Source organism: Sphaerodactylus townsendi, linkage group LG09 (assembly GCF_021028975.2).
Source record: "Sphaerodactylus townsendi isolate TG3544 linkage group LG09, MPM_Stown_v2.3, whole genome shotgun sequence".
NCBI classification, from domain to species: domain Eukaryota; kingdom Metazoa; phylum Chordata; class Lepidosauria; order Squamata; family Sphaerodactylidae; genus Sphaerodactylus; species Sphaerodactylus townsendi.
In genome coordinates, this window is record NC_059433.1 from 64,036,133 (window position 1) to 64,060,771 (window position 24,639).

The following is a 24,639-nucleotide window of genomic DNA, read 5'->3' on the forward strand; positions in this document are numbered from 1 at the left end:
GCTGCAAGTTTGACACCCCTGCTGTAAGTGGAATAGACTCTATGTTAGTTCATGTAGCTCCTTTGGAGTAATTTGGGTAATATTGTTAGGTTGTCTTTTTGCAGCAGTTATAGTAGTGTAGTTTACTGTTACTCCATTGATGTAGTGTTACGGTTTCGATATATTGTTAATGTATTGCTATTAATGTATGGATATATTTTAATGCAGTGGTTCTCAACCTGGGGGTCGGGACCCCTTTGGGGGTCGAACGACTCTCTGCATCAGTGTTCTCCATCTGTAGAATGGATAAATGTTAGGGTTGGGGGTCACCCCAACATGAAGAACTGTATTAAAGGGTCGCGGCGTTAGGAAGGTTGAGAAACACTGTTTTAATGCATTGACATATTGTCCACGTATTTATATTTTGTTATATTGATACACTGTTAATGTACTGTTGATATGAATTTAGTCTTGATATGAATTGATGTAGTGCCGCAGTTATTGTTACTGGCAAATTGCTGGCTTGAGAAATTCTGGTTAGGGTTTTATCGCCATCTGTCTTTTTATTGTCTTTTTATTGTTAGTGTGAATGTTTTTAAATAATACCGTTGTATCGGTACTGGTTTTATACTGTATGATTATTGTGTGGTTTTAATGATGTCTGCTGCCCTGAGCCCTATGGGAAGGACGGGATATAAATCAAATAAATAAATAAATAAGTCGCCCCCTATATTTGTTTCTGATTTTTTAGTTTCATGTACTCTATTCGTATTTACTCTGTTTTAATAGTGGGATCCAATAGCTATATTCCCTCTCTGTTATCAGATCACTTTATTTCAGAATGGTATACTTTGATCTTTAGAAAGGTTGAAGCTATTGGTTTCCCCTTGGAATCACTCCTGATGCTCACAAAGGTGGAAGCCTTCAGACTATGTATGTATGTATGTATGTATGTATGTATGTATGTATGTATGTATGTATGTATGTATGTATGTATGTATTTCCTTAAACTTTTATACCACCCCATCCCCGAGGGGCTCTGGGCGGTGTTAAGAATAGTGTTAAGAATAAGCTCTTGGATCTTGATTTTCATAATTTGACTCTTGCTGCCAAGACAACCTGTTCTCCGACTACATTACTAATCCCATCCGAGTGTGGAATTATGGCAGCATATCTTCGTCTGCTGATTAATCCCGCCCAGAGGAGAGCCTTGGCTACTGCAAGATGTAATGTGCTGCCATCAGCTCTGCTGGAGGGAAGATTTAAGAATATGGAACGTTCTAAAAGAGTTTGTTCATGTGATATGACTACGGTTGAAACACTTGACCATTCTCTGTTTGTATGCCCTAAATACAAAAAGATACGCATGAAATACATGAATTCCATTTTCTTGCAATGTTCTCAGTGGCATGAGTGTTATAAGATACCCAATCTCCTGAACAGCTCTGATGTGCTCTTTTGTGAAACTGTTGCAAATTTTATACTGGAAATTAGTAATTTTAACTGCATTTCTTAACCTTGTTTTGTTTTATAATTTTGTCCTGTTTTGTATGCCAATAAAGGCTTGTGTGTGTGTGTGTGTGTGTGTGTACTCTGTTTTAACATATATTGTTTTGCTGTGTTGTTAGCCGCCCTGAGCCCTGCAGGGATAGGCCAGGGTATAAATCGAAATACAAATACAAAATCTGAAGGCAGTAGAATTTATTTTCAAGTCAATGTACACAGGATTGCAGACTTCGTTGTTATTATTACAAAAAGCTGCTGATAGCTTATTTTCGGGAATCTTTGTCTTGCTTTCTAAAGAACAGGCACACTAACTCCACTAACAAGCAGGATTATTTCCTACAAATTGAGGATAATGATACAATTAAAATCTTGGGCTGTTCTTCCCCCGACTCTCCCACACCTGGCAACTACGCCCAGGTGGCAATTAAGATTTCAGGAAGGTACATAATTTGTAACAATTCCAGAGATATTTTAATAAATGTGATTATTGGTTGTTATGTGGTAGCAAGTGAAATGTTAATTATCTGTGTAACGAGATTAGGACATGGGGAAGAAACGGCTATATCGGTTAGCTTAAAGTGTCGGTCCCTGATTGGCACCATTTTAAAAAAGAAAGGAGTGCGTAGGAGGGGGATGAATTTTGAATAAGGCTCCAGTTGACAGTCCAGACATGGGCTTTTGCTCATGAAACTTTATGCCATTAGAAATGTGCTGAACTTAAAAGTATCAGAAGTCTCTTTTTATTATCCACTAGGAATGGTAGATTTAATATACACAGTAGCATCTATCCATCCATCCATCCATCCATCCAACCATCCACCCCCCCCCACCCCATCATCTATCATCCTATCAATCTATCAATCTATCAACCGACCAACCGACCGACCGACCGACCGACCGACCGACCGACCTACACAGCAGTGGCGTAGGAGATTAAGAGCTCGTGTAACTAATCTGGAGGAACCGGGTTTGATTCTCCGCTCTGCTGCCTGAGCTGTGGAGGCTTATCTGGGGAATTCAGATTAACCTGTACACTCCCACACACACCAGCTGGGTGACCTTGGGCTAGTCACAGCTTCTCGGAGCTCTCTCAGCCCCACCTACCTCACAGGGGGGAAGGGCAAGGAGATTGTAAGCCCCTTTGAGTCTCCTACAGGAGAGAAAGGGGGGATATAAATCCAAACTCCTCCTCCTCCTCCTCCTCCTCCTCCTCCTCCTCTTCTTCTTCTTCTTCTTCTTCTTCTTCTTCTTCTTCTTCTTCTTCTTCTTCTTCTTCTTCTTCTTCTTCTTCTTCTTCTTCTTCTTCTTCTTCTTCTTCTTCTTCTTCTTCTTCTGTCTATCTGTCTGTCTGTCTATCTGTCTGATTTAATATACCACCCCATCCCCAAAGGGCTCTGAACTGCCTCTTGGTGTAATTTATGTTTTGGACCATTTTTCCACATCTTATTTGATACCGGGGGTGGGGGTGGGCAGTGGCTCAGTGGCAGAACCTCTGCTTGGCATGCAAAGGGTCCCAGGTTCAATTCCCGGCATCTCCAGTTAAAAGGATCAGGATGAAGGTGATGTGAGAGACCTTGGCCTGAGACCCTGGAGAGCAGCTGCCAGTCTGAGTAGACAATACCGAGCTTGAAAGACCAATGGTTTGATTGTGATGCGGCGGCCAAGAAAGCCAGTGTGATTCTGGGCTGTATCAATAGGAGCATAGTGTCAAGATCAAGGGATATAATTGTACCTCTCTATTCTGCACTGGTTAGACCTCACCTGGAATATTGTGTACAGTTCTGGGCATCGCAATTCAGGAAGGATATTGACAAGATGGAACAGGTCCAGAGGAGGGCAACCAAAATGGCCAAAGTTCTGGAATCCATGCCCTACGAGGAGAGACTTAGGGAGCTGGGGATGTTTACTTTGTGGAAGGGAAGGTTAAGAGGTGACATGATAGCCATGTTTAGATATTTGAAGGGAGGTCACGTTGGTGAGAGAGCAAGCTTGTTTTCTGCTGCTCCAGAGACTAGGACAAGAAGTCATGGGTGAAGGGAAAGAGATTCCACCTGAACATCAGGAAAAACTTCCTGACAGTGAGGGCTGTTCAATAGTGGAATGCCCTACCTCGAAGTGTGGTGGAGTCTCCTTCTTTGGAGGTTTATAAAGAGAGGCTGGATGGCCATCTGTCAGGGGGTGCTTTGATTATGTGTTCCTGCATTTCAGGGGGTTGGACTTGAGGGCCCTTGGGGTCTCTTCCAACTCTATGATTCCATGATTCTGTTTAAAGTTAATTCGCATGTCTTCATATGCAGATACAGTATTAAATCAAGGTGCCTGTTCTTGACTTTGACATCCCATCCCATCCAAGCCTCTCCAAGGATTTGGGGTAGGTTGGGATACAAATCAAAATAAATTAAAAGATATAACTCTGTTTACATTGCTACCAAGAGATATACTTATTTACAACTAATACTTGAGGCAGATGAATGTGGAAGTCCCTACGATAAAGATAATCATCCATGTATTGTCGAAGGCTTTCACGGCCGGAATCACTGAGGTGTTGTGTGGTTTCCTGGCTGTATGGCCGTGTTCTAGCAGTTCTGCTAGAGCACGCCCATACAGCCCAGAAACCACACAGTGCCCCAATAATCATCCATGTTTGTAATCTCTGTACGTTTTTTTGGTTGTCAAAGTGTTTTTAGGTATGAACACACATTTCCTTTTTTAAAAGCATAATTATCTTTTTGCAAAACATAACAACATAGCAACCGAGAATAGGGAAAAAAGAACACAGGAAAGAGAATAATATACAAACACATAAGATGGATCTGCGTTAATTATCCATGGATTTTTAAAACAGGTTTTTATGAATGCCGGAAAGGTTTTATGATTTCAAACAGATTATATTGTTACAGCTTGTAATTGTTTGTAGATTGTGTTGGATTTTACAACATTTATGAGTCTCATGCTCAGCTCAGTGACAACGGCGAGCGGTTGCTGTCGCTCTGTGAACACTGTGGGTTGTGTGTTGGGAACCCATATTTCCAACATCAGAGGATCCACAAGAAAACATGGTGGTCATTAGATGGGCAAATCTTCAATGAAGTCGACTTCATCTGTATCAGCAGGAAGTGGAGGTCAGCAACGTGTGATGCAAGGTGTCAGGCCCAAGTCTGTCAGTGCCCAGATGTCTTGTTGTGTAAGAATTGCAAATGTTTTCCTGTAACTGCTTTTCTGTTTCCCTCTTCCCTTCCTGGCAACCTCCTGGCGCCTGCAAGAAGGTGTGAACGGTTCTCAGGTTCTTTGAAGCTCTGTAGTGCAAATGTTGTAGAATTTGTGAGACACATTTGGTGTGGGACACATGGGGGGGGGGGTGGAAGGACATAATCTCTGGATCTAAGCTGGAGAGCTTAGATTCAGCTTTCTATTGTTACTCTATGCGTTGTTAGAAATAAACTGCTTTAGGACTTTCCTACGGTTCCTGTTATTTCCACGTTTGAGAGTCTGACACAAGGGTCTACAGAAAGGCAGATGTTGTATCAGACCATTATCTAGTCCCGTGGTGGTGAACCTATGGCACTCCAGATGTTCATGGACTACAATTCCCATCAGCCCCTGCCAGCATGGCCAATTGGCTGATGGGAATTGTAGTCCATGAACATCTGGAGTGCCATAGGTTCACCACCACTGATCTAGTCAGAGCAGAAATCAAGCTCAAGCTCTGAAACACAAGAAAGACCATACCAAAGAAACCATTTGCAACAGAGAAACTCAAAGACCCCGCCACTACCACCACCTTTGCCTTGAAATTGTATAATAGCTTCAACCTTCTTAGGGAAATGAAGATATAGAAGACTGGAGTAGTCTTAGGGACACCATCGCAGAATGTGCCCAAAACACTATTGGGAGACGCTGAGGTCAACAGAAGGAACAGTGGGTCCAAGTCCGAATATGGAAGCTGATTGATGAAAAATAAGCCATTAAACTGAAATGGGAGCAGGCTAAAGGTGCAGATGAAACGGAAGACAGAAACCGAAGGTATACAGAGCTTTACCAACTTGTTAAGGAGAGCTGCCGAAAAGAAAAGAAGCTTTGGCTGGAAAAGAAAGGCACAGAAGCACAAAAAGCAGCTGACCAGAATGATCCCCAAACTTTCAACTGCATCATCGATGAACTGACTGGAACCAGGAACAGCTCTAAGGTTCCAATCAGGGACAAGAATGGAAAGCTCCTAACCTGCCTGCCTGCCTATCTACCTGGCTGCCTGTCTGTCAGCCACCGAGCTACCCATCAGCCATGCATCCATCAGCCCATCCACCCACCCACCCACCCACCCACCCGTGCATTCATCCATGCATTCATCCATCCATCTGTCCTGACAGACATCTAGGCAACCATCCATCTACCCATCATCAATCCAACCACTCATCCAATCAACTATCTTGCCATCCATTCAGCTATCCATCTAGCCTGTAAGCCATCCATCCATCCATCCATCCATCCATCCATCCATCCATCCATCCATCCATCCATCCATCCATCCATCCATCCATCCATCCATCCATCCATCCATCCATCCATCCATCCATCCATCCAGCCATCCATCCATCCATCCATCCATCCAGCCATCCATCCAGCCATCCATCCATCCAGCCATCTATTAGACTCCTCTTCAAAAGTCAGAGGAGCAGTGGCATAGGAGGTGAAGAGATAGTGTATATAATCTGGAGGACTGGATTTGATTCCCAGCTCTGCAGCCTGAGCTGTGGAGGCTTCTCTGGGGAATTCAGATTAGCCTGTACACTCCCACACACGCCAGCTGGGTGACCTGGGGCTAGTCACAGCTTCTCGGAGCTCTCTCAGCCCCACCCACCTCACAGGGTGTTTGTTGTGAGGGGGGAAGGGCAAGGAGATTGTGAGCCCCTTTGAGTCTCCTACAGGAAAGAAAGGGGGGGATATCAATCCAAACTCCTCCTCCTCCTTCCCCTCCTCCTCCTCCTCCTCCTCCTTCTTCTTGTTGTTGTTGTTGTTGTTGTTGTTGTTGTTGTTGTTGTTTTGTGTAAAGGACTCAGTCCAGAGGGAGGTATCATCGCTTTAGCCTGTTGCGTAAAAAATAAAGAGGCTTATTCTTGGGGCATCTTCTTAACTACTAACCAAAATTCAGACCAGCATGAACTCCCTTGGGCCAGACTCGCGCTCTTGCGCTTGAATGGGCGATCCCTGTGAAGAGAAGTCACCTGATGAGGACTCCCTCCCCTCCTCCCTGACCATTTTTTTGTGAATGGAACTCCCAACCCTTTGAAGCACGCCTGGATTGGGCGAGGCTGAGCCCTCCGCACCCTCTGAGCATTGCATGCTGGGTGTCGTCGTTATCGCCGGCTTCTTTCCCAAGGCGGCCGGTGCGATGCAAAACTACAGCCAATGAGAGGGCCGACAGCAGGGAAAGGGGCGGGGACAAGCCGAAGGCCCGGGCGACGCAGGCGCAGTGGCGTCGGTGCGCCTCCTTACGCGGTCGCCTCGGTTGCTCCGGAGTAGCTTTTACGCACACGCGCGGTTGGCAGGTGAGCGGCTGCGCGCGCAGTTTTTTTTTGCCCCGGGGTGGTGTATTTTATTTTTTGCATGCGTCATTGGCCCGGGATCCCCTGCCCCCTTGCAGCAGGGGTGGACCCTGGGGGGTGGATGCGGGGTCTACCGTTGCATGTTGCAAGCGAGCCCTTGCATGACAGTGCAAAAGCAAATGCAATTTGTTTCCCACGCCTCTCCTCTCTTGTGTGGGTTGCCTTCCAAGATGGGGAGGAATGGCTGGGTGGTTGAACGCAGGCCCTTTGCAGAAAGCAGATTTCACCCAAAAATACAGATTCTGTGAGCATCCAGACTTGCCTGCAGAGGAGAGCTCGTGTGAACCAGTGGACATGGGGATAACACGTGTACTGGCAAGGAAATGGTGGGGGATGTTGACCGTCAGGAGGCTGGCTCGTGGCTGTCTGGTGTGGACCTCTTGGGCGTGGGGGTTGGCGTGTGATTCCTCGGTTGCCTGAATGTTTGACGTTTGGGTGGGTTGACTGAGCATGGGCAGAGGGCCTACCTGGACTGAACAAAAATGAAACGTTTTTAAGGGGCTGGACAGCATCTTTTGATTTGTGCGGGGGAAAGTTTGACCTGCAGTTTGGTCACTTTCAAACCTGCGCGGGTTGAAATGCGACTGTGTCCTGGTCCTGGCTCGGCCCAGTTCTCGGGGTGTATTTTTTGGGTGGGCGGAGGGGGCTGGCCCTATGGATCTGCAGATTCCCTAAGTTCCGCTTGCGTGTTCTGTGGCTGAGGTCTCGCTTGGATTCTGAACGAGGAGAGCGTTGGGAAAAGAATAACAAACTTGGCACGCGGAAGAAAGTTTATTCCTGGGGATTCTTAGAAGCTGGATTCAAATAAATAGCCAGATTTCCCCAGGGTGAGGGGCATATACCTTTCTGCAGACATCTGAAGAATACCTGCCCTATGTCGCAGGGCTCCAAAAAAACCCCTTCGAAGCTAAACCCATGTGTGCTGAATATTTGCTTCTATTTGTTTATTTATTTGACAAACCAAGAAGAGAAGAAGAAGAAGAGTTTGGATTTATATCCCCCCTTTCTCTCCTGCAGGAGACTCAAAAGGGCTTACAAACTCCTTTCCCTTCCCCCCTCCCCACAACAAACACGCTGTGAGGTGGGTGGGGCTGAGAGAGCTCCAAAAAGCTGTGACTAGCCCAAGGTCACCCAGCTGGCGTGTGTGGGAGTGCACAGGCTAATCTGAATTCCCCAGATAAGCCTCCACAGCTCAGGCGGCAGAGCGGGGAATCAAACCCGGTTCCTCCAGATAAGCGTGCACCGGCTTTTAGCCACTACGCCACTGCTGCTCCAAGGGTTTGTTTTCAAGAGATTCCTGTTATGTTTTTGTTTGGGGTTTGTGTGAAAAGCTCCATTGGGCTTCTTAACAGCCTCTGAAGCAGTGGAAGTGCGGGTTGTCTGTTTCAAAAGTTTCTGGGTTTGGGGAAAAAAACCTGCAACCCTCTAATGTTTATTTCTGAACTGGATGATCCAGGATAGCCTGATGTTGTCAGACCTCAAGTTTCGCCCAGATTAGTGTTTGGACGGGAGCCCTCCAAGGAGTACTAGGTGCATGATGGGAATGCGGGCCGTGGCAAACCATCTCTGAATATCTCTTGGCTCAAAACCACTATGGGGTCGCCATAAATCAGTCGTGACTTGATGACACCCCCTCCCCAAAATGAAACCCCAACAGACACCTTGTGAGGTAGGTGGGGCTGAGAGAGTTCTTATCTGGTTAACCAGGTGTGTTTCCGCACTCCTACATTCCTGCTGGGTGACCTGGGCCAGTCACAATTATCTCTGAATTCTTTCAACCCCACCTACCTCACAAGGTGTCTGTTGTGGGGAGAGGAAGGGAAAGGAGCTTGTGAGCCACCTTGAGTTTCCTTACACGAGAGAAAGGCGGGATATAAATCCAAACCAAACTCTTCTGCATTAGAAAGCAGTAGGACTTTGGGGATATGAGGTTTCAAGAGCCAAAAATTCCTTTTGTCCGATAATACATCAGATCATTAAAGCACTATGTTAAATAAAACACATATAAAATAGATTTAAATAAAACACACATTTGGAGCAAAGGAGATCTGTTTTTTTTTTAAAGAAAAAAATAGCATAATACAACGAAGAAAATCAGAAACCTAAAATGGCACTGATAGCAGTTTGGGGGAAAGGGAACGCAGGCAATTCCTCCAAACTCCTGTCAAAATAGCCAGTGGTGGGATCCAAAAATTTTAGTAACAGGTTCCCATGGTGGTGGGATTCAAACAGTGGCGTAGCACCAATGGGGCTGGGCGGGGCACGACGGGGGGCTTAGGCGGGCATTCTGGGGGCGGGACATTCCTGGGCGGGGCTGTGGCAAGGACACAGTTGCTGTGCCGGTTCTTGGGCGGGAAACAAATACACGCAGGCGCAGGCTGCCACGCACACCAGTGCACCTCCTGCTAGACTCCTTCAAGTTCTGCGCGCTACTGCTGAGAGAAGAGGCGTAACTAAGGCCAAAATCACGTGGCAAAATCACCCATTAGTAACCCCCTCTCGGCACACACAAATAATGAGTAACCTACTCTTGGGAACCTGTGAGAACCTGCTGGATCCCACCTCTGAAAATAGCTAGTAAAACTCCTTCCGTTCTGACAGGCGTTTCTGTGTGTCAAAGGATGCTTGTATACTTATATGATGTTAGGAGCGGGGCGTGTCTCTGTGTGCTGATGTGGGTGCAGAGGTGTTTCGCAGCTCTGCTTGTGATCTCCTTGCTGTACTGAGTTTTCTTAGGGGTTTGCCTTAAGTCCTTTCTGCGTTTCTCCCCCGTTGTACAAGTATCCACTTCAGCCATGGAAGAAAAAGAAAGATTTTTAACAGGAAGGAAGGTGGGCCACTGTGAGTAGCAGAGTGCTGGACAAGATGGACTCTGGTCTGATCCAGCAGGCTCATTCTTATGTTCTGAAGGAAGATAACATGACATGAAAAAGACAGTCGCGCTCTCGTTTTGTTAATTCTTCTTTATCTCTTTCTTGAAACAAAGAATCCAAAACTTGCTTCTTCCACTCTAGAAGAATCTCCCTTTTATTTGTTTTCCTAGAACCGTGGTGGCGAACCTTGGGCACTCCAGATGTTATGGACTACAATTCCCATCAGCCCCTGCCAGCATGGCCAATTGGGACTGATGGGAATTGTAGTCCATAACATCTGGAGTGCCAAAGGTTCGCCACCACTGTTAATGAGAAAAATTCACGAGGATGGGAAAGGGGCGTTGCCTTGGTCTAGATCAGGGGTCTTCAAACTATGGCCCTCCAGATGTTCATAGACTACAATTCCCATGAGCCCTACCATTTGGCCATGCTGGCAGGGGCTAATGGGAATTGTAGCCCATGAACATCTGGAGGGCCATAGTTTGAAGACCCCTGGTCTAGATGGACTGGGCTGCCTTGATGTCACCATATCTCGGAAGCTAAGCCGAGTTGGTCTTGGTTTATTCTTGGATGGGAGACTGTCAAGGAAGCCCAAGAAGAAGAAGAGGACAAGGAGTAGTAGTAGGAGTTTGGATTTATACCCCGCCTTTCTCTCCTGTAAGGAGACTCAAGGTGGCTTACAAGCTCCTTTCCCTTCCTCTCCCCACGACAGACCCCTTGTGAGACAGGTGGGGCTGCGAGAGTTCCAAAGAACTGTGACTAGCCCAAGGTCACCCAGCAGGAATGTAGGAGTGCGGAAACACACCTGGTTCACCGGATAAGCCTTAGCCACTCAGGTGGAGGAGTGGGGAATCAAACCCAGTTCTCCAGATGAGAGTCCACCTGCTCTTAACCACTACACTGTGCTGGCTCTCATGCTGACTTGATGGCTTTCAGTAAATCAGAACTTCCAAAACTCTGCCAGAGTAAACCGATTGTGGTTTCCTGTTTCGCCATGCTGGCCTCCAAGAAATGCCATTCAGATTGGGCGAATCTCAGCGAGTCAGGAGGAATCTGTTACTTATACAGCTAAAGCTGTAGTATACTCAATGCTGTTATTGAGCCTGCTGTTTTGTTTCTTATAATTGATTTTGTCTGACTGCCACATGACTATCGGCGGATCGTTGAGCTATTGTTGCCGTGAAATGCTGTGCAAATATGCTCCCGTCTTAATTCCATGGGTTTAGACTGAAGTAACTTTGCCTAGGATTAGGGCTGCACATTTCCTGTTGTTCAGACCACCTTGAGAACTGCTGGTGGGATCAGGGGGATTTGTAAATTGGCGGGGGGTGGGGGGAACTACCGAGGTTAGAATTATTTACTGAGCTTAACATTGCAAGATGTATTAAGAAATTACTCATAGGTTTAATTGGCACGGTTTTTCTTCTGGTGGACGCAGCGAAAGGCCAGGGTGTGTTAATTCTTGTTAGTTTCATTATTGATTTCAAAGTGTTTTTGTTAATTTTGTATGTTTGGTAAAAAAAAGAAAGCACAAGATTTAAATAAAAGGAGGGTGCTGATATTTTGAAAACCTCCTTAAGCTTCTGAGTTGTTATATGCTTTGAAATCAGTCTGAGCAATCTGGGGGGCTACAGACTTCCTTCCTCCCTCCCTCCCTCCCTCCCTCCCTCCCTCCCTCCCTCCCTCCCTCCTTCCTTCCTTCCTTCCTTCCTTCCTTCCTTCCTTCCTTCCTTCCTTCCTTCCTTCCTTCCTTCCTTCCTTCCTTCCTTCCTTCCTTCCTTCCTTCCTTCCTTCCTTCCTTCCTTCCTTCCTTCCTTCCTTCCTTTTTCTGTCTAGCCCAAGGTCACCCAGTTGGCATTTATTGGAGTGCACAAACAAATCTGGTTTACCAGATAAGCTGCCACAGCTCAAGTGGCAGAGCGGGGAATCAAACCTGGTCCTCCAGATTAGAGTGCACCTGCTCTTAACCACTATACCACGCTGGGTGGCTGTGATTCCGGGAGAACTCCGTGTCCCACCTGGCGACAGGTGAGTACAGCATCATGTCTGAGGTCCTCTCCAGTGAAAGGATGATGACAAAATACTTTTCTCAGCCCAAAATCCTGGATGTATCACAGGGATGGATCAAGGATCCACTCTTCCAACAGGCAGTTTGGTGGCTTCATACGAAGGCAATATATTCTCACAGATGGGAAATCCCTGCTTATTTCGGCAAGCGATCTTTCCTCCCTTCAAACGATGAAACTGCTGCTCCTCACATGAGCCTTGACTCATTCCATAGCAACGTCTCTATTTTTGGACTCCGGAAGAGCCTTCAGAGCATAGAAGGCGGGCACCATTGAGGTTGAATTGACTGGAGTTGTGTTTCCAAGCGTTCGACTGTAATACAACCGCTCTCAGTAGCGCAGCTGGGACGGCGTGTGGTGGGGAGGGGGTGAAGGATTCACTTCCGGGTCCCGCATCTGAGAAATGGCAAAGGATACAGAGGAGGAAGGATATATTTGCCCTGCAGTCATTCCCTCTACCCGGGAAAACCTGGGAATTATAGTTCTGGGGAATAGAACGTTCATAACTCTCAGGCTGGTTCCGCACGGGCCAAAAGCAGCAGTGTGAAAACGGTGTGAAAACAGCATAAACCCTTTTACACTGTTTTAAACCCTTTTACAACATTTTCACACCGTTTTCACACTGCTGTTTTTGGCCCATGCGGAATGAGCCTCAGAAATTACATTCTCTGGGATTCTTGGATCGTGGCAATGCACAACACCTGTGTAAAGCGAAAGCACTCCACTCCAGTTACAGACGCAAAAATCTCTCTCACCCTGGCAGAGTTCTCAGAAGGGAACCCGACTCTTCTTTTCCTCTTTCCCTCCCTTTTTCCTGTTCGCCCTCTCCCTTTCCTTCCTTTCTTCCCCCTCAGCTGGGGCCAAGGAGTTAAGTGCCATCTTGTAATCCATTTCAAACCCCATCCAAGACGATACGGCTAGATTTAAAGTTTTAAATTACATTGGTTTTTCATTGTCGCGAGCTTAAATTAATTTATGTCTGAATTATTATGTGGTGTCGTGGTTAAGAGCGGTGAACTCTAACCTGGGGAACCGGGTGGGATTCCCCGCTCCTCCACATGAGTGATGGATTCTTATCTGGTGAACTGGATGTGTTTTCCCGCTCCTACACATGAAGCCTGCTGGGCGACCTTGGGCCGAGCACAATTCTCCAAGAACTTTCTCAGCCCCATCTGCCTCACGAGGTGTGTGTTGTGGGGAGGGGAAGGGAAAAGGAGTTTGTGAGCTGCCTCGAGTCTCCTTACAGGAGAGAAAGGTGGGATATAAATCGAAACTCTTCTTTTATAAAGGTTGGAAACTGCCCTGATTCTATACTGGGGGTCAGGCTATACTGGGTTTTTTGGATACTCGGCCAATTGGCATCTTATTCAGTGGTGGGATCCAAAAATTTTAGTAACAGGTTCCCATGGTGGTGGGATTCAAACTGTGGCGTAGCGCCAATGGGACTGGGCAGGGCACGACAGGGGCGTAGCCGGGCATTCCGGGGCAGGGCATTCCTACGTCCTTGCCACTGCGCCGGTCCTTGGGTGGGAAACGAATGCACGCAGGCACAGGCTGCCATGCACGCCGGTGCACCTCCTGCTAGACTGCTTCAAGTTCTATGTGCTACTGCTGAGAGAAGGGGCGTAACTAAGGCAAAAATCACGTGGCAAAATCACCCATTAGTAACCCCCTCTCGGCACACACAAACAATTAGTAACCTGCTCTCGGGAACCTGTGAGAACCTGCTGGATCCCACCTCTGATCTTATTGTTTTATTGTGTTTTTTTGCAGTTAATTAGTTAACTCTGTAAGTTATTTTGTTATAATCGCATATGTTGAATTGTTTTAATAGTAACGTGTGTAAACCGCCCTGATTCTGGAATTCGTTGGGAAAGGGCGGGGCATCAAATTTAAATAAAATAAAAATAAAATGAGTGATCGATGTTGAGGAAAAGCTTCATTTGTCTGGAGCTTTCGTTTTCAAAAGCTTCTAAAGCTTATATCTCAGAAAACCACGTTAGTCTCTGAGACCGATTGGGTTTGGATTTGAAACTTGCTCTTCTCCAAAATGACTTTCTGCTGGAACCGTCTTCAGAAATGGGAGGATTCTTGCAGCAGAGGAAGTAGATCCAACTCCATGTTTTGAGGTTTCATGTAGCTTTTTTTTGGGGGGGGGGGGGGGAGGGGTTCTTCTGCTTCCAAATCTCGATCTCCCTTTTCACATAGTTTAATCGATTTGAGCCGGGCCGGCTCAGCCGGCTTCGGCTTTACGTCTCCAGCTGGACTGCTTTAATTTGGTCAGACCGTGTGTCGTGGGAGGAAAGTCGGCAGCGTTTTAATTCTTTGACGGATCAATGCTTATTGTTTAAATATTGAGTGGTATTGTGAGCCGAGAATATTAGCTGGCGGTTGCTATTCAGGGCCCAGGGAAGTACAGGATTAGGGTTGTTTTACAAGGCCTAATGAAACTTTTATGGTTCCTCAAAACAAAAGGAGACGAAACCAAACACCCCCTTCGCTCTGTGCGTTTTGTCGCTGAATTTTAAATGCTGTCGAGTCGGCTGCAGTTGCGTTTGAGGTATGAATTCTGTGGCTAAAGCTCTCCCGCATGTGTAATAGCGATTTCTATCCGGAAAGCTCTTGTGGTGATGGTTGGCTGGGAAAATGGTGTGGAAAGTGCTGTCAAGTCACAGTTGCCTTCGGTAAGGCTGGACACACTCAGACAATGTAGGAACCCGCCTGTATGAGGAAGAAGGCGTGTTCTTCTGGGTCCCCACTGAATGTCACCAGAAAACTCCGGTGGGGTCGCCGGGTGGCGATTGTGTCGACTTGGTGGGGAGGCGTCAGGATGGTCGCGCGTTGCATGGGGGAGTCAGAGGCCACGGTCAGGTCGTCTGTGACGTCGTCCGCCATCGTGCTTTCCGATCGCCGGACCCCCTCGCGGTCGGCCATTAGGGCTGCCACCTGAGTTTGCAAAGTCGATAGGTCGGCGCGTAGCTGGTCCCGTTCGTGTTGTAGCTCCGTTGTTCGTAGCTGTAAGGCTGCGTAGGCCCGCCGTTGCTTGTCGACGTCTTGGGTTGTCTTGCGTGCCGGCTCTTGGGATCTCGCAAGAAATGTCGTGAGGCGCAGCCGTTCCACCGTTCCCACGCCGTGAAGAGTTCTCACTCCAGTCCACAATTCACGTCGGGGTTGGGCTCTCTTCCTTGATTGGCGAGAAGTCGATAGGAATGGGGCATTCTCAAGCATTCTCCAGCCATGTTGGAGAGGTCTGAGTACGGAAGGTTGCAAACAAAGGCGAAGAGGAGTTCCAGCACACTGTAAGGCTGGACACACTCAGACAAAGTCGACTTTGAAATAAAGGAACGCACTTTATTGATATGTGTTGCCCTAAGATACAGGGTGCTGGAACTGAGGGTTCTTGCCCTCAGTTCCAATATATATACAGGTAGGAGTGGGCGGTCCTTCCCAGTGGCGGGAACGGGGAGAACTGGGAAACAGAAACTTAACATGCAACAGTGAGGGTAACGACCCTAACAGACTTCTGGCGACCCTAAAAACCTCCCAAGGCAATGAACAGTTAAAAGTGGTTGGCTGTTGTTTGCCTCTGGACTTCTTTGATCGTCTCCCATATAAGTACTAACCAGGGCGGACCAAACTCAGACAAGCTTAGACTAGTCTCAGCTGTTTGGGCTGATAAAGGGATATTTGGTAGCGGAAACTGCCGTCAAGTTGCAACCAACTCTTTGGCGATCCTGTAGGCGAGAGACGAACAGAAGTGTTCAATGTATCGTCGAAGGCTTTCACGGCCAGATTCAACTGGTTGTAGAGGGTTTTCTGGGACTGAGAAATCCCACCTGCGATACTATGCTATCAACCACACCTTTGCATAGCAAGTTCCACCCAAACACTTACTGATTGGTTCCCTACCCGGGGACATGAAAATTTATACCCCACTAAAACATTCCCTTCTCGCTGGACACCGTGTGTAACAGACTTCCCTCTGTGATACACCTCTGAAGACTTCAGCCACAGATGCAGGCGAAACATGAGGAACAAGATCCACCAGACCATGGCCACACAGCCCGGAAAACCCACTACAGACATAGGTGGTTTGCCATTGCCTGTCTCTTCATAGCAACCCTGGACTTCCTTGGTGGTCTCCCATCCAATTACTAACCAAAGCTAACCTTGGTTATCGTCTGAAATCTGATGAGATCAGGCTAGCCTAGACCATCAAGGACAGACAGACCCAGCCAAAGGTTTTCTATTGCCTGTTTCTTCACAGCAACCCTGGACTTCCTTGGTGGTCTCCCATCCAATTACTAACCAAAGCTAACCTTGGTTATTTCTGAAATCTGATGAGATCAGACTAGCCTAGACCAGTGATGGCAAACCTTTTCGAGACCGAGTGCCTAAATTGAACCCCAAACCCGCTTATTTATTGCAAAGTGCCAACACAGCAATTTAACCTGAATACTGAGGCTTTAGTTTAGAAAAAACGGTTGGCTCCAAGGAGTGCGTTACTCGGGAGTAAGCTTGGTGATAGTTGGTGGCTTGGCTTTGAAGCAACTGAGCAACTCTTCCAGTGGGTGAATCACAATCCTAGGAGGGTTTACTCAGAAGCAAGCCCCATTGCCAGCAACCGAGCTTACTCCCAGGTAAAGGATCGCACTTTAGTTCTTTGCATGAAAATCAGGAGGGTTTAACAGCGCTTAACAGGGTTACTTACACTGCTTCCCCAAAACTAGGTCTTGGGTTTAATGCTAATAATCAAGCCCAGCGGCCCAGGCCAGCCTGGATGTGTGTGTGTGTGTGTGTGTGTGTGTGTGTGTGTGTGTGTGTGTGTGTGTGTGTGTGTGTAGCGATCCCCCCCACACACATGATGAACTCTGTGCACACGTGCCCACAGAGAGGGCTTTGAGTGCCACCTCTGGCACCCGTGCCATAGGTTCGCCACCACGGGCCTAGACCAGGGGTAGGGAACCTGCGGCTCTCCAGATGTTCAGGAACTACAATTCCCATCAGCCCCTACCAGCATGGCCAATTGGCCATGCTGGTAGGGGCTGATGGGAATTGTAGTTCCTGAACATCTGGAGAGCCGCAGGTTCCCTACCCCTGGCCTAGACCATCAAGGACAGACAGACACAGCCAAAGGTTTTCTATTGCCTGTTTCTTCATAGCAACCCTGGACTTCCTTGGTGGTCTCCCATCCAATTACTAACCAAAGCTAACCTTGGTTATTTCTGAAATCTGATGAGATCAGACTAGCCTAGACCATCAAGGACAGACAGACACAGCCAAAGGTTTTCTATTGCCTGCCTTTTCATAGCAACCAGGGACTTCCTTGGTGGTCTCCCATCCAATTACTAACCAAAGCTAACCTTGGTTATCTTCTGAAATCTGATGAGATCAGGCTAGCCTAGACCATCTAGGACAGACAGACACAGCCAAAGGTTTTCTATTGCCTGTCTCTTCATAGCAACCAGGGACTTCCTTGGTGGTCTCCCATCCAATTACTAACCAAAGCTAACCTTGGTTATCTTCTGAAATCTGATGAGATCAGGCTAGCCTAGACCATCTAGGACAGACAGACACAGCCAAAGGTTTTCTATTGCCTGTCTCTTCATAGCAACCCTGGACTTCCTTGGTGGTCTCCCATCCAATTACTAGCCAAAGCTAACCTTGGTTATCTTCTGAAATTTGATGAGATCAGGCTAGCCTAGACCATCTAGGACAGCCAGCCAAAGGTTTTCTATTGCCTGCCTTTGCGTAGCAACCAGGGACTTCCTTGGTGGTCTCCCATCCAATTACTAACCAAAGCTAACCTTGGTTATCTTCTGAAATCTGATGAGATCAGGCTAGCCTAGACCATCTAGGACAGCCAGCCAAAGGTTTTCTATTGCCTGCCTTTACATAGCAACCAGGGACTTCCTTGCCGGTCTCCCATCCAGGAACAAACCAGGGCTGAGCCTACTTTGCTTCTGAGATCTGACTAGTTCGGTGGGAACAACGTTTCAGTACTGTTGGCCACGGTATCGTTCTGGGAGGGCTACTGTATTGGGGGAAAGTATTTATGATGGTTGTTCTAATCATTTCTAGAAATGGGTCTGTCAACCGTACTGGTAGGTCCGTAAGGTCTTTCCAGGTTCCATTTTTATCTCCTCCTGTTTATTACTTACAGGAAACCATTAGGAAGCGTCATTTATAGGTCTGTGCAGCTATGTCACCCAGACACGCTCTGCTTCTTGTTTTCACTAGATTCAAAGGAAGCCAGTGATTTGTTTAGACTGGTGTCTAACTGAAAGCAGTTGTGATTTAGTACGGATACAAGGGAAGTGCGTTATCGCCAATTTAGCATGCAGGATTCAAACTGTTTTAGCTCTGTTTGTACTTCCTCCAAATCGGGGTTCGCAGTTTTGGAACGTTCTTTAATTTGTTCTTCATTTTGGATTATCCAGTGGTGACAGCGGCCTGGACAACCTGTGTCATCTTAATCTGGTATCCTGAGGTGGGATCCGGCAGGTTCTCACAGGTTCCCGAGAGTAGGTTACTCATTATTGGTGTGTGCCGAGAGGGGGTTACTCATGGGTGATTTTGCCACGTGATTTTTGCCTTCGTTACTTAGTTATTCCTCATTCCTCCACCTGAGTGGCAGAGGCAGCGGCTTATCTGGTGAACCAGATGTGTTTCTGGACTCCTACATTCCTGCTGGGTGACCTTGGACTAGTCACGGTTCTCTCAGGACTCTCTCAGCCTCACTTATCTTACAAGGTGTCTGTTGTGGGAAGAGAAAAGGAGAGGAGCTTGTAATCCACTTTGAGCCTGCTTACAGAAAGGTGGGGTATAAATTCTCCTCTTTCTCTTTCTCTTTCTCTTCCTCCTCCTCCTCCCCTTCATTCATTCATTCATTCATTCATTCATTCATTCATTCATTCATTCATTCATTCATTCATTCATTCAAAACATTGACTCTACTTCTCCTGGAGAAAACGGCTGCTTTGGAAAGTAGGTTGTATAGCGCTCTGAGCTCCCTCCCCTCCCTAAATCTCACACCCCCAGGCTCAGCTTTCAAAATCTCCAGGTACATCTGAACCAGAGTTGGCCACTGTGTTTGCCTGGGAAATCATTGCTCATGAGGCTATCAGGTTCCTTTGGATGGGTCTCTGGATTGCCTGAAAGAGCCATGAGTCCTGGCTAGCGTGACGACCACACTGATGATGTCTCCAGCAGTGAAGGAAACCCCAAATTTGCCTAGTAGACATGAAGCCATGAAGCTGCCTCCTACCGAATTAGACCTTTGGTCCATCAAGATTAGTATTGTCAGCTCAGACTGGCAACTGCTGTCCAGGGTCTCAGGCGGAGGTCTTTCCCATCACCCACTCCCCAGTGGTTTTAACTGGAGATGGTGGGGATTGAACCGGAAACCTTCTGCTTGCCAAGTGGAAGCTCCCCCGCTGAGCCTTGGCGGCCTAGCAGGACTCCTCAAGTGCAACAGTGGTGTGAAGGAGGTTAAGAGCTTGTGTATCTAATCTGGAGGAACCGGGTTTGATTCCCAGCTGTGCCGCCTGAGCTGTGGAGGCTTATCTGGGGAATTCAGATTAGCCTGTACACTCCCACACACGCCAGCTGGGTGACCTTGGGCTAGTCACCGCTTCTAGGAGCTCTCTCAGCCCCACCTACCTTACAGGGTGTTTGTTGTGAGGGGGGAAGGGCAAGGAGATTGTCAGCCCCTTTGAGTCTCCTGCAGGAGAGAAAGGGGGGATATAAATCCAAACTCCTCCACCTCCTCCTCCTCCTCCTCCTCCTCCTCGAATGTGTCCTTTTTAATTAAGCTGGCATTTCCCCAGGTGACAGACAGAGCTAGAATGCCACATAACCACTCCGGGTGGCGGCGGGGCCGATACTGCGCCCGGTGTGTCAGAACTGATCGTCTGAGCCATTTAAGGTAACGGTGATGAGTGACTCAGACTCAACCTACATCTCTGACCTTATAGAGAGTCAGTTTTACCCTTCTGCTCATCAGGAACTCCGGCATTGGTGTTCCCTGTTCCTTTTCTTCCCACTCCTGTGTTTGTGACGTCTAATCCCCAAGTTATTTCAACGTGCCAGGATGTCTTCGTATGTGTCAGCTACCCCGCAATGCTCAACATTCCCCATATAATCTTCCCGGTCCCTTTTAAAATGCCGTTTTTTCTCTCTCTCTAGTTCCTGGTTCTTTTCAGAGTTGAGAGCCAGTGTGGTGTGGTGGTTAAGAGCAGGTGTGCTCTAATCTGGAGAACCGGGTTTGATTCCCCCACTGTTTCACTTGAGCTGTGGAGGCTTATGTGGGGAACCAGATTAACTTGTGCACTCCCACACATGTCAGCTGGGTGACCAGAGGTGGGATCCAGCACGTTCTCACAGGTTCCCGAGAGTAGGTTACTCATTATTTGTGTGTGCCGAGAGGGGGTTACTAATTGGTGATTTTGTCTCATGATTTTTGCCTTAGTGACGCCCTTCCTCTCAGCAGTAGCGCGCAGAAATTGAAGCAGTCTAGCAGGAGGTGCACCGGCGTGCGTGGCAGCCTGCACCTGCGTGCATTCGTTTCCTGCCCAAGGACCAGCGCAGCGGCTGCGTCCTTGCCACAGCCCCACCCAGGAATGCCCCGCCCTTGGAATGCCTGGCCACGCCCCCGTTGCGCCCAGCCCAGCCCCATTGGCGCTACGTCACAGTTTGAATCCCACCACCATGGGAACCTGTTACTAAATTTTTTGGATCCCACCACTGTTGGTGACCTTGGGCTAGTCACAGTTCTTTGGAGCTCTCTCAGCCCCACCTGCCTCACAAAGTGTCTGTTGTGGAGAGAGGAAGGAGCTTGTAAGCCCCTTTGAGTCTCCTTACAGGAGAGAAAGGAGGGATATAAATCCTCCTCCTCCTCTTCCTCCTCCTCCTCCTCCTCCTTTTAAAATTCAGTTTCCCTCTCTCTTTAGTTCCCGGTTCTTTTCAAAATTGATCTGATCAGCATATAGAACTCCGGCTCTTTCTGCAACTGAATTTGGAAGGCTGTAGTCGAGAGCTTTCGCAGCGTGAATTGACTGGCTGTTCCGGGTTTTCCGGGTTGTATGGCTGTGGTGTGGTGGGTTTTGCTCTTGATGCTTCACCCGCGTCTGCAGCCGTCATCTTCTCTTTTCCTCCCCCTTGAACCCATTACTCCTTGTCCTGGTATCTGGAGCCGCAGAAAACAAGCTTGCTCCCTCAACAACATGACATCCTTCAAATATCTAAACATGGCTATTGTGTCACCCCTTAACTAGAGGAAGAAGAGGAGGAGGAGGAGGAGGAGGAGTTTGGATTTATATCCCCCCTTTCTCTCCTGCAGGAGACTCAAAGGGGCTGACAATCTCCTTGCCCTTCCCCCCTCACAACAAACACCCTGTGAGGTAGGTGGGGCTGAGAGAGCTCCGAGAAGCTGTGACTAGCCCAAGGTCCCCAGCTGGCGTGTGTGGGAGTGCACAGGCTAATCTGAATTCCCCAGAGAAGCCTCCACAGCTCAGGCGGCAGAGCTGGGAATCAAACCCGGTTCCTCCAGATTAGATACACGAGCTCTTAACCTCCTACGCCACTGCTGCTTTAAATGTCACAACCAACACTTTGAATTGGGCTCAAGAGTGGACCAGTAGCCAGTGTAAATGCTCTAATATCAGGGCCATAGGCTCTCAGTATCTGGCCCTAACCAGCTGTAGGGTTCTGCACTAGCTGCGGCCTCGGAACACTCTCCAAGGATAGCCCCAAGAGCACTTCACTGCAGTAGTCCAGTCTGGAAGGCATGGATCACTGGGGCTTGATCTGGCTGACCTAGGATCGGATGCGGTCGCTGCACTCAGTTGGTCTTTCCCCTTTGCAAGGACGGCTAGAGAAAGAGGTGGTAGAATGTAACATTTCTCCAGTGCCTCATTTCTGTTTTTGTTTCTTCGTTCCCTGGAGCCGCGGACGCTCTTCTGTCCCCAAAATCGCATTCAAGGAATCATCGGCAGCCTCCCTCTCCCATGAGTAAACAGCTCGTGTGGCAGATCATGCGCTGGGAGTTATCCAGGAAAAGGAGCACGCATCCCATATGGGCACATGACACAAGCGAGCTGTTTTCGACTAAGTGAAACCACCCATCTGTCGAGCGCAGCGTTGGCTGTTCTGATTGGCAGCCGCTCTCCAGCGTTTCGGCGCAGAGAGAACTTCCCCACACCTGAGCATCTTCTAGCTGGAGACGCTGGGATTTGACCCTGGCCAGGTATTCTTCCACCCACGCGCAGGTAAACACATGGAGCTGCCTTATACAGAATCAGACTATTGGTCCATCAAGGTGCATGTGGTCTACTCAAACCAACAATGGATCTCCAGAGTCTTTCGCATCACCTGCTCCCTCATCTTTTAAAGTGGAACTTGGGACCTTCTGCATGTCGAACAGATGTTCTGCCACTGTTCCCCCAAAGGATGAGCAGAGGTGGTTTGCCATTGTCTTCCTTTGCATTGCAACCTTGGAATTCCTTGGTGGTCCCTCGTCCAAATGCTAACCCTGACCCTGCTCCGATTAGCTCACAGTTGCATCTCTTTCCCTATACCCATGGTGGCGAACCTTTGGCACTCCAGATGTTCATGGACTACAATTCCCATCAGCCCCTGCCAGCATGGCCAATTGGCCATGCTGGCAGGGGCTGATGGGAATTGTAGTCCATGACATCTGGAGTGCCAAAGGTTCACCACCACGGCCCTATACTGATAAGGTGCTGGCTAGATGATCTCTGAGTCTCCCTTGGACCTATGACCTCATTTGCTGCCGGGTCTCCACTTGGCAGAGCCAGACGCTTCCGTCTTCACGATGCTCATGGCGGCCAATCGTCTCCCTCCCTCTTTATCCTCACAACAGTCCTGCGACATGGCTTCCCCATGGTCCGTCCACAATAACCGTCTGGCTTCCCGTCAAAGTTCTTGTATAGGGGGGCAGTATAATTTATGTGGGTCTCTGTGTGTTTGTCATTCAGAGGGGAGAGAGGCGGCGGGCGATTCCAGGCTGTCCCCACAGCAACTGAGTTGGCCCCCTGGAACCGAGCTAAGTGGGCGGGAGCATCTTGGTGCCTGTTTCGCTCCTCGATCGTGATTGGCGCTTGTGTTACGGCGGGAAACGGGAGCGTTCTTTTTTTTTTTTTACAGTTTTCGTACGTCACAGCTACGTAGCACTAACGCGCCGAACTGCTTCAGTCGGAGCTACGAAGCGTTGGTAGCAGTCATATGATCGTAGCTTTGAAACGTCAGAGGAAGTTATTTAAAAAAGGCGCGCGTTCTGCCCGCCACGACTCTCCCGTTCTGCGCATGCCGCAACAGCGGCTCGTGATTGGTTGAACGGATGAGGTGTCGTTTCGATGCTTCCCCACTTCGAAGCTTCGAAACAGCATTGACCTTGTTCCGGCAGAAAAGTGTAGTTCATAACTGAGACAAGGATGTCGCAGTTCTGGGGGGGTGGGGGGGAACTGAGACAAAACAACGTTGAGCTCGGTGGCAGTGGGGATTCACTGAGGCTTTGTCAACAGGCAGAAGGTTCCTTAGATCGTTCGAGCCCCCGACCCTGGAGCCGGAGTTAGGTCTTCGAGACGAGGACGGGCCCCATAATTGCTCTTGACTGCAGCCGGGTCTCTGAATATTTAAGGCCGTTTTAGATTTCAGCCTCGGTCATAAGTCACCGGGCAAAACCTCCCTTGTCAATTCTTATAGGGACGGGAAATTATGGATGAAGCGGGGCTTTGCTGACACGCCGGCTCCCGACAATTCTATTTAATAAAATGCTGGGCTGGCAGTTTTCCCCCCACCTTCTCCGCTCACTATTTATTACCCATTTACCTGGGTTGAAATGGGACCTGCAGCCTTTGATCAATCGGGTTGGTCAGGTTTCCTTTTTAAAAGGTGCCCTGCACCTCTGATGAAATATGCATCTGTCGCAGTCCACCAAACAATTAACGCTTTCCTTTCTTTCCCGCCGGTACGGAAGCTGCAGAGCAGAGTCTGAAACAGGGGAAGGGCTGTTTCTCAGAGGAAGATATTTAGCTTCTCACGCAGAACGTCCCAGGTTCGAGCCCTCGTACCTCCAGTTAAAAGGAGGAGGCGATAGGTGATGATGAAGGAGAAGAGTTGGATTTATATCCCCCTTTTCTCTCCTGTAAGGAGACTCAAAAGGGTTTACAATCTCCTTGCCCTTCTTCCCACACAACAGACACCTTGTGAGGTAGGTGGGGCTAAGAGAGCTCCAAAGAACTGTGACTAGCCCAAGGGCACTCAGCTGGCATGTGTTGGAGTGCACAAACTAATCTGGTTCCCCAGATAAGCACCTACCTTATGAAGAGAGGCTGCAGCGTTTGGGGCTCCTTAGTTTGTAGAGGAGACGTCTGAGCGGGGATATGATTGAAGTCTATAAAATTATGCATGGGGTAGAAAATGTTGACAGAGAGACATTTTTCTCTCTTTCTCACAATACTAGAACCAGGGGGCATCCATTGAAAATGCTGGGGGGAAGAATTAGGACTAATAAAAGGAAACACGCAACGGGTGATTGGTGTTTGGAATATGCTGCCACAGGAGGTGGTGATGGCCACTCACCTGGATAGC

General features: G+C 48.1%; 1 long non-coding RNA gene across 1 annotated transcript in view; it reads left to right on the top strand.

Annotated features, from left to right (window-relative positions):
- The first annotated feature begins 6,928 nt into the window (after window positions 1-6,928).
- LOC125439059 overlaps window positions 6,929-24,639 on the top strand; it is an 85,466-nt gene continuing 67,755 nt past the window's right edge. Inside the window, exon 1 of the long non-coding RNA XR_007245473.1 lies at window positions 6,929-7,031. This is a non-coding gene — a long non-coding RNA (uncharacterized LOC125439059). The remainder of the gene's footprint in view (window positions 7,032-24,639) is intronic.